A 7,621-nucleotide genomic window follows, 5' to 3' on the forward strand; every position below is an offset into this window, starting at 1 on the left:
GTATTTTACCGTGTTTGGTAAAAAATTACATCAAAATGCTGTTATGCGCATGCCATGAACATTACACACCCACTCCTCGTCATCATCTTGTATTTTGAGGAGTAACGCGCCCTGTGCTTTGCAGTAATCTCGTGCCTGAGTCCAGTTGAGTTTATTACTAGAGAACAAGAAACAGCTGCTTTTGTACGATATCCATCCAGATTTACAGGTTACAGGGACGTCTGTGTCAGAGAGAGAGTATGAAAGAGAGGAATGAATATACAGCACATTTAACCACAAAGTAGCGCTACACTCTTAAATATAAATGCTATTTTTGGCATTGATGGTTCCATAAAGAATCATTTAACATTTTACAAAAAATAACATCCATTCCACAAAAGGTTCTTCATAGTGTAAAATGGTTCTTTAGATTTTTACAATGTAAAAATGGTTCTTTTAAGAATGTTGAAAAAAATGGTTCTTCTATGGCATCACTGTGAAAACCCCCTTTTGGAAGCTTTATTAGAGTGTAGATGCAGTACCTGCTGTTTTGTTGCTCATGTTAGATCTCAGATCCTTCAGAGCGTTCATGATTCTCTCCTCTAGAACACAAGAAAACACATCAGACCTTGTTAGACTTACTGTAGTCAGTGTCCTGTGAATTTAATTTCAATCCAATTATTTCCAGCATAAAGAAAAATATCAGTATCATCATGCAGGTCCATGAAGTCAACAATTATGATTATATTTCTGAAATCATCTCTTTATTCAACTAAAAAAAGTGACACATTCAATAGATTCAATTGAGTACAATATTGCAATATTTTTGCAATATCATTGCAATAATTGCATTATTGAGTATTGTGAATGTATAACTCACCAGAGGTCTGTTGTTTAGAAGAAAGAGATGCAACAGATGAAGTGAGATCCGACACTGAACTCTTCAGGACACTCAATGAGCTCGACAGAGACTCTTTAACATGAGACGAAAGCCATAAATATGATATATCAGCAAGATGTGCATAGGAGTTTACTGATGTTTTTATTGAGACAGGCTTGAATTATATTATAACTTCATGCAAACGTTTATGTATTCATGCTTCTAATATTAGCTGATTTTTATGTTTCTGACTCACCGAAGTCACGCTGTTTGTTCTGTTGATCAGTCTGTATGGATGACTTTAAACTGTCCAGCGATCCGTTCTGTTTCAGTCTGTTTCTGGACCTGCTTGTTAACTGGGAGAAAAGAGGTTGCAGTTAAAAGAATTATCTTCCTCAATACACAGATAATAAGAATTATGTGAAATTATTAAATGACTTCAACACCTGCATCATTCAGTTTGGATGTCAAATTTGATACTGCAGAATTCAAACTGTCAATCAGACTCTTCATATCCTGCTGTTGCACTGTGAAAAAGAAGTAGATGTTGCTTTTAGATGTTGAATATTGTACTTACGTAATAGTGTAATGCTATTACTACGACCTGTTGACTTCAGACTGCTAAATACCTCTGTTTTGGCATTTGGTTTCAAACCACCCCACTCCATAATTCACACCCTGACTGTAGTGTAATAGAGTGCTGTATTGCACATGTAATGTAGAGTCTACTCACTGGTGACTGACAGTTGAGAAGAAAGAGATGCGACAGATGAAGTGAGATCTGAGACTGAACTCTTCAGGTCACTCATTGAGCTCGACAGAGAGTCTTCAACACAAGACAGAAGCCATAAATACAATATACTGGATCAGAAAGTTCAATGTGTGCATATTGGAGTTTACAGTAATTTTTAATCAGAGCAATTATAGAATTGCATAATACAAATATTAAGTGAAATTCTATAATTATGTGCATACTTATATGTATTCATATTGTATTATGAATGTAATCGTGTGCACGATTTAGCAAATCGAGGGAACAAATTAGTAAATCGTGCGGACAAGTTAGGGGCCGCGTTGTTCTATTTCAATGTGGTATTTTTCCATTGTTTTTCTATGTAAGCACGTGCTAGACGGACGTGTGATGACCGTTACACTCGCATCTGCAGCATCTCTTGCAGCACCTTGCACTTGAGCGGCATGTTTTTAAGACGGCGTGTCCAGTTAAAAGAATTTAAAATTTTACACGCTCGTTCACACAGATTGCATCTTTGCATCTAAAAACGTGAGACGCAGCGGTTAGGAATGGTTTTTAAAAAAGCACAGCGCAGAACGCGAGGGTCTCGAGGCCTGCTTTTGAGACGTGATGCAATAACAAAAATAATACAAATGGGCAAAAAGCCGAATAGATAGATACTATTTTTGAAATGAAAAAAATTGAGAAAATAATCGCACTGGCCTCCTCTGCCATGATCAGAATTTGCGTGCTTTTGTATAAATATTAAAACACTGTTTTCATAATACCATCAGACTCAAGCACTCAAGCGCACGCATAAAGCTTGAGGTAAAGATCCACCAAAAGTAATGATTATGAATGTGACAAAAAAAACAGCAAGGAGACATTTTAATTGTTCATTAATAAACTAATGTTTTCTGAATCAGTGTCGGCTGCGAAGATGTTGACATTGCTGACTCTCGTCATCTCTGCAGAGTTGAACATTTCATTTGGTTTAGGCCTACATTTTAAGAGAGTAGTCTGTTTCTTTTCATTTTGAATTATTTGCCCTTCATGACAACTCTGAGGGGGGTGAATTTTTTCTTATAACTCATCCATTTAAATTATACAAAATATCTGCTACAAAATATCGCCTTGAACGTACTTCCGGTTTCGGCATTCTTCAAAACGCTTATGCTGTATGTCCTACGCCTTCCCTATTAGAATAGTAGAATAGGAAAGACGTAGGACATACAGTGTAAGCGCTTTGAAGAATGCAGAAACTGGAAATACGTTCAAGGCGATATTTTTTGTTTATAAAGCATATACAGTTTTGACTGACGAAAGAAATACATTAACATCTTGGATGACATGGGGGTGAGTAAATTATCAGGAAAAGTTTATTTAAAAGTGGACTAATCCTTTAACCTTATCTAGCTTCCGAGACCCACCGGTACTGCTGCATGAGTGCAAGATCTTGCTTTCCTGCTGCAGGCGCACCTCTCTCTGCGTCTGCTGTTCAGTGAGTGGCTGAGAGGAGCAGCGCATTCAGTTGAGGTTGTGCGCTCTGTCAGAGAATGAATAAAATAGATACTATAACTATTCCTTCTAATCTGACTGAGTGATCACTTTACTTGTACATATAACGTTAGCCGAAATCACAGCAACTGTCTTTATCTTATGTGTATTGTGATTTTGTCAGACAACGTCTCGATTATAAATCAGGATTTAGCGCTGTTTAACATGTCAGGGCTCGACATTAACACTTTTCAGTTAGTCCAGGATAAGTGGATTTTTTGAAGGGGTAAGTGAAAGAGTATATTAGTATATATATTCAGTATATTCATTATATTATATTTAGTATATTCATTATATATTTATATCATTATATATTTAGTATATTCATTGAGGAATAATTCTTCCAGAATTATTCCTCAATGTGTCTCAAAACGATGTACATGAATCTGACTAAGCTTGATGCGTTTTTCCGATCTGATGCAGGCGTTCACTCTCTGTTTCATGTGTCGCCTCAGAATTTGTGTTTGAATAGAGCGTGCGCTCCGTGGGCATGGCCAAATGAGTGGATAATGATCTGACTCAAGATTGACTGACATCTCTCTTTTCACACAGATTGCATAAACAGAGAATATTTGTTTTCAATTTAAAACCTGACATTTCAACCTTTCTTTAGATGTATCTCATGTTTGTGTGATTAGTATTCACTAAGTTACAGTTCATTTTCTGAGGACTATCAGAATAGACTTCATTCAGAGAGAGACTGTAGTTCGCGCATCATGTTAGTTTTCTTTATTTTGCAAAAAGCACATTTTGTTTTTACTGTGAGTTTATACAAATAAAAGAAGATATTCCACAGGTTTTAATAATATGTAACTCTTATTTGTACATCCAAAATTTTTTAGTGTATTTTGCACTGGTAAGAAAAAAACGAGGTGGTATTGCCAGCATGACCACCGAGTGTTAAACTCCTGGGATATTGATCTAGACAGTTAAGTAGCAGAGGGGGAGTTTCAGCTGCTTTGGTGTTAATGAAATTAACAACAGGTGCACTAGATGGGCAAAAATAAGACGACCCCCAAAACAGGAATGGTTTTACATGTGGAGCCCATTTTTTCCCTACTGTTTCTTCCCTTTTTTTTTTACTAGTTTTGCATTTGGTTAGGGTCAGTGTCACTACTGGTAGCATGAGATGATACCTGGACCCTACAGAGGTTGCACAGGCAGTCCAACTCCTCCAGGATGGCACATCAATACGTGCCATTGCCAGAAGGTTTCCTGTGCCTCCCGGCACATGGAAGAGAGCATGCATCTAAAGAGCATGGAGGAGATTTCATGAGACAGGCAGTTACTCTAGGAGAGCTGGACAGGGACGTAGAAGGTCCTTAACCTATCAGCAGGACCGGTATCTGCTCTTTTGTGCAAGGAGGAACAGGATGAGCACTGCCAGAGCCCTACAGAATGACCTCCAGCAGGCCTCTGGTGTTAATGTCTCTGACCAAACAATCAGAAACAGACTTCATGAGGGTGGCTTGAGGGCCCGACGTCCCCTAGTGGGCCCTGTGTTCACTGCCCAGCACAATGGAGCTCAATTGGCATTTGCCATTGAACACCAGAATTGGCAGGTCTGCCACTGGTGCCCTGAGCTTTTCACAGATGAGAGCAGGTTCGCTCTGCGCACTTGACAGATGTGAAATGGTCTGGAGAAGCCATGGAGAATGTTATGCTGCCTGTAATATCATTCAGCATGACCGGTTTGGTGGTGGGTCAGTGATGGTCCGGGGAGGCATTTTCCATGGAGGGACGCACAGAGCTCTACAGGCTAGACAATGGCACCCTGACTGCCATTAGGTATCGGGATGAAATCCTTGGACTCATTGTCAGACCCTACGCTGGTGCAGTGGGTCCTGGGTTCCTCCTGGTGCATGACAATGCCCAGCCTCATGTGGCGAGAGTGTGCAGGCAGTTCCTGGAGGATGAAGGTATTGATACCACTGAATGGCCCCCACGCTCGCCTGACCTAAATCCAATAGAACACCTCTGGGACATTATATTTCGTCCATCTGATGCCGCCAGGTTGCACCTCAGACTGTCCAGGAGTTCAGTGTTGCCCTGGTCCAGATCTGGGAGGAAATACCTCTGCACCATCCGTTGTCTCATTAGGAGCATGCCTGACATTGGCATGCATACAAGCATGTGGGGGCCATACAAACTACTGAGTACCATTTTGAGTTGCTGCAATGAAATTTCAGCAAAATGGACTAGTCTGCTGCATAATTTTTTCACTTTGATTTTGGGGTGTCTTTGAATTCAGTCCTCTGTAGGTTGATAATTTTCATTTCCATCAAAGATGTGGCATCCTTTCATTCCTAACGTATTACCCAGTCCATATCAGTATAGATATCCAGCATGATATTTTTCCTCATTGAGATCTGATGTGTTTTCAAAGTGTTCCTTTAATTTTTATGAACAGTGTATATTGAGTGTTAATGTGTCCAATAAGACAGAAAACATGCTGATATTTGAATGCGGCCCAATTTAGGATTCAGCTTTCTGAGCCCACATGCATCCACTCATAACCAGATACAGTTAATGTTATGTGAGATATTTTAAAAGAAAGCATAACAAGGTAATTATGTTCACTATAAAGTCTTATCAATTCATTAATAAATGTTAAATTCATATTAATTTTGTGCATCTGTCTTACCAAAGTCACGTTGCTTGTCTTGTTGATCAGATTGTAGAGAAGTAACAGCTGATTTCAAATTGTCTAATATTTTTTGTGTTTCAGTCTGTTTCTGCTCCTGGTTGCCAACTGTGAAAGGAAAAAAAATTTATATATATTTGATTGATAAACAATCAAGAATATGAGAGTTTGCCCTTAAAAATATTTCTTATGGTTGTCTGTTTTAAATGATAAGATTTGCAGACCTGCAGCATTCAGTTTGGATGCCAGTGCTGATACAGCAGAACTCAAACTGTTCATCAAACTCTTCACTTCAGTGTGCGACAGACCCTGCTCACGCTCTGTGAAAAAGAAGTAAAACAAGTTCTGATTTTACAGTCAGAAATACACAGTTGTGTCCTGGTAGGGAAAAAAATATTTAATTAGAATAATCACATTCACGTGTTGTGAATGAGGATTTAAAGGTACAGTACCTAATAATACAAAATTGAAATCTCACCCAGCTTTTTCTGGTTTTCCTCTTGTTTGGATGAGACCGAACTCAATGAAGAGGCAAGATTGCTCATCAAGGTCTCAATATTCTTTACTTGAACTTCTGAAAGAGAGAGAGAGAATTGAATTTAAAAAGTTCTTTATTACAATTTCACCAAAACACAGTTTACAAAATATAAATCATCTCAAAAAGTGAAAATTACAGGAAATGTGCAAAAAAAACCATTCATCTTCAAACAAGGAGCACAGTGCTCCTTTGCTACACCATTTTAGTTCAAAAGACATAAGATCATCCATAGCCTTGTAGAAATTAAAATCAATCAACACTCTAGACTTTACAAGAGAAGAAAACAAAACAGTAACATTTTGTCCAGGCTTCTGTTCAATCCTGTTTTTTCTACTTGAGTAAATAGCTAACTTAGCTTGACCCAAAATGAAATTCAGTAACTGACACGTAACATGTCTTTTCTGCACATATCTGATACCCAAAATAAAAGCTTCCATGGAAAATATTTCATTAAAACAGTCAAAAAGATTACTTAATACAGTAAATAAGGGCTTTAGTCTAGAACACTCCATAAAAGCATGAAAAACAGTTTCTCTATTAAAACAAAAAGGACATTCAGAGGTTACCTCAGGATTTAAAACAGAAATAAAAGCATTAACAGCAATTTGCTAAATGGTTGGAAAAGGGTCTTTAGCATTAGGAGCCTTTACTCCTGTGCAGTAGTCTGTCAATAATTGCCTCTCCTCGATTGTAAGAACAGATTGCCACTTTACCATCAGATGAGCAATTGTGCGTGTTGAAAAAACACCCAGATAGGAAGCTACTTGTTCAGTGTTCAAGAAGTTAGAACCAGCCACATTCAACAGAAGACCCAAAGTGGTGATCCTTGATTTACACAGCAAATTATTAAGTCCAGGAACAATACGGTCAACAGTGGAAATATCCAAACGGGCTCCATGTACTATGGGTTCGTTTAACAACCAGAAGATTGATTCCATACATGGTGTCCTTTGAAGATTAAAAAGACTCTAGACTTTAAAAAGATTGCGATAAAAGATTGGCAATCTGAGAGTATCCAGTCTCAGGGGTCCAAAAAGAAAAGATATTTGTCCATCTGTAAGCCTCCAAGAGTCCGTAAAATCGCACATGCAGCAGCCCTCCAACCACAGTCACTTGGTCCCGAAAGAAGTCTTTGTATAAACTGCAGATGGAAAGTTGCTGTTCGACTTTGCAAGTTCATCAGCCCCTGTCCACCTTCTTCTTTAGACAAGAACAAGATGCTCTGAGTAATCCAGTGTAATTTATCCCAAAAAAGTCCACTAATAAAGCTTTAAAACTGATGAATTTCAG

At 38.3% G+C, this 7,621-nt stretch overlaps 1 pseudogene; it reads right to left on the reverse strand.

The window, feature by feature from the left end:
• LOC125266316 overlaps positions 1–7,621 on the reverse strand; it is an 88,499-nt pseudogene that overhangs the window by 33,919 nt on the left and 46,959 nt on the right.

This window comes from Megalobrama amblycephala, linkage group LG4, assembly GCF_018812025.1.
Source record: "Megalobrama amblycephala isolate DHTTF-2021 linkage group LG4, ASM1881202v1, whole genome shotgun sequence".
In the NCBI taxonomy this organism is placed as follows: Eukaryota; Metazoa; Chordata; class Actinopteri; order Cypriniformes; family Xenocyprididae; genus Megalobrama; species Megalobrama amblycephala.